At 39.0% G+C, this 3214-nt stretch overlaps 1 non-coding gene across 1 annotated transcript; it reads right to left on the minus strand.

Moving 5' to 3' along the window:
• Window positions 1–2895: 2895 nt before the first annotated feature.
• On the minus strand, window positions 2896–2968 carry trnar-ccg (transfer RNA arginine (anticodon CCG)). Its single transcript has one exon. It is a non-coding gene; the product is annotated as a tRNA-Arg (tRNA).
• Window positions 2969–3214: the final 246 nt, after the last annotated feature.

Below are 3214 nucleotides of genomic sequence, written 5' to 3' on the forward strand. Positions count from 1 at the left end.
TGAGGCCAGTTGTCGATCCATGCCCCTCATGATTTCATAAACGATGACAACGTGACACACTGGCTGGAACATTCGAGTGAAAAAGCCAATGGTTTTCGGTACTTTCAGATGGGAATAAGTATTCATTAACATAAATGGATGTATTGACGAGATTTCCAAATGCTGTTCTATTCTGCAAGATGACAGCTAAAAGGATTGAGGAAAAATTACGATTAAAAAAAAACTAAATAAAGACTACTAAGTCAGAGATACAATTAGATCAAGGGTCAAACTTCACATCCAACTTTCCAGGTAGTATATAGATAGCTTCGGATTAAAACGAATCAAATCTACTGTGTACCATTCACAATCACATGGTGCACTGGAAAGGCGACGTCATTTATTAAAGACTATGTTGAGGTTTTTTGGTTCGGAGTAGCCAGATTATTTCATTTAGGGAGTTGCGTCAGTGCTGTTTGCGATCTGAGATATATCGAAAGAATCCACCAAACTAAGACTATCTGAGACCAATTTGGGGCATAAAGGTAGAGGGCCATTACAATTTAATAAGGAAATATTAATAAGTAAGATTACAGAGACCACGCATTTGAACAATGTGTCAAATTTTAGATTTGGACTAAATAATGTTGGAGAGTTGTCGAGACAGCACTTAAAATTATTGCAGCAAATGCTGAAGCAGGAAATGTATGAGAAACAAAAAAAAAATCAGAATTTTGCCACTGGACAATGTATTTATTTAAATTTCATTAATTGGTGTAACTTTAAAGCAAGGTTTCGAAGACCGTATCAAATTATGAGGAAATCGAGTGAGGTTAGCTACTTGATAGGAACTCCTGACATGAAGGAATCTCACAGAACGTGTGATGAGAATATGCGCTAATGGTATTTTGACAGAGAACGAACGCAAGGGGAGAATGTGTTATTGACTACAACACATTGGGAAGAACCAATTTCAGGGAATTCTGCATTCGACGTTCCTGCTATAAAATTGGACAATGCAAAAGTTGTCCAATATTGGTAAAGTTATTCAGTTCTCTTCCAGAAGAAAATCGTAAAAGTTATTACTCTTGCATGCTGAAATAAACTGGGAATTAATAACCTATTTGTAGATGATGTAAATATAGGAGTTGCTGTTCTGATTTTGTAACATCCTTGCAGGCATAACCCTATAAAGTTGGTGCAAGTTTATAAGGAGATGTCATGTATGTTCCAAGATGGCATAACCAAAGTGAATTTCAATGAATGGAGTTCACCCATCATCATGGTGCCAAAGTCAGGTAAGACCCAAAAGTTATGTGTGGAGTATCACAAAGTCAATGTTGTCAGAAAGACTGGTGCATCTACGCATCTGCAGTTGGAGGACTATGTGGAAGAGATTGGAAGAGCAACTTACATTTCCAAGTTTGACTTCCTCAAAGGTTACTGACAGTAAACTTTGTCGGAAAGATCAAAGGCAATTTTGTAACGCCAACTGGACTGCAGAAATTTAAAGTAATGCCGCTAGTGCAAAAAAAAAATCACTCGTATTTCAGAGGTTAACGGACAAGGTAATTGCTGGATACATAACAGTTTGATGTGTGGTGTGCCTGGGACATTCAGTCTCTCATGGATTGAATATTTACAGAATTTCTCGGGCTTGTTTGATCGAATACGGAAGTCAAACTGATTTGTAAACCTAACTGAAAGTATATTTGCCAAAGTCAAAGTCACCTTCCTGGGCTATGTCGTTGAACACGGACAAATAGCCCCACGGGATGTGAAAACGAAAGTTACGGAGTATTTTTATACATTGTTGACGAAAAGAGCAGTACAACGGTTTACCGGATTGAGTGACTTTTTCTGAAAGTTTGTGCAGACTGTTAGAAGTGGGACTGCTCAACTCACCGAATTGCTAAAAACAGGCAAGAAACCTCAGCGAACACAAGAATTTCAACATTTATTTGACAGTCTAAATATTTTGTTAACCATTGCCAAAGTATCAGCCACACATAATTACACGAAGGGTTTCAATGTGCCAGTGATGTGAATGTCTCTCATCTTCTGCCCCTCTAATATTAACCTGTAAACCAGTTTAATTTGTATTCTGTATTTATGGGGTTTAATTATCAGGACTGTTGTGTATTTTTTTGAAAAGCATAAGTAAGTCTACTTTAGATAGCTAAGATCTGTGGGTATTTTATATTCCGTTCATTGTGTTTCATTCCTTAGTTTTGTGAATAATTTTCTCTCTGTTTTAAAAACTGGAAGTCAACCTAGCTAAAGTGTTCTACGTAAGTCTTACTACAGACTCACCAAAACAAACAGCGACGTTACACTCCGAATTTCCTGCATAAGAATGTTTTTAGTGGTCTGGCCTAGGCAAAATGGGAGTTACTTTTCTCAGAGCAGAGCTGATTGTGAGAAGACATGATTGACATGTATGAAATAATGAGGAGCATGGAATTACAGATTGAAGGAAACAGTTACTCTTGATCGATTACTAGGGTTTGTAGATTTCAGACAAGATGCAGAAAGCTTTGAATAGATTTTTCGGAAAACTTTATCAGTCTGCAGTGGTCGACTCTGGAGCTCACTCTCTATAAAGATTAGTTGGACATTGAACTTTCCATTCTTCTCTGAATGCATGGACCAAGGAGTTTCAAAAAAATGCTCAAAACCGAGCATTCCCACGAGCAACAGTGATGCGATCGGTGGCTTTGCGAAATGGAAAGGTGCCCATGACCAAGGTGTGCGACTATTCGGCTTCCCTCCTTTGATGACGCTGGAACATTGACCCTCAGGTTCTCGTGGACATTTAAAGAAGGCATTCTTATTCCTGCAGATTAAAAGCTCACACCTTCTTTCGGCTAAAGAGAAATCAGCTTTCAAATGCGTAATAAATGCCTGCACTTCCCGCGAGCCAGGTAGGACTCGAACCTACAGTCTCCTGATTCGGAGTCAGGCGCGTTATCCATTGCGCCACTGGCCCGACGCCGAGGCAGCTGTATAAGAACCGTGATGTTTGTACGGACATGATTAATAGCAGTGATGTGCACGAATTGAACAAGCAACAAAGATAATCAATGTCACTGCTTCAGTCCAATCTTCACCACCTATCAAAGCAGGTTTTTGTTACAAACAAAAGGACACGGGTGTCCATTATTTTCGTATGTGAAACATTTACAGCAAGGTAAGGGACAGAGGTGTTCATGGGGTTCACTTTCCCATCAATCCA

Source organism: Hemiscyllium ocellatum, chromosome 38 (genome assembly GCF_020745735.1).
Source record: "Hemiscyllium ocellatum isolate sHemOce1 chromosome 38, sHemOce1.pat.X.cur, whole genome shotgun sequence".
NCBI lineage: Eukaryota > Metazoa > Chordata > Chondrichthyes > Orectolobiformes > Hemiscylliidae > Hemiscyllium > Hemiscyllium ocellatum.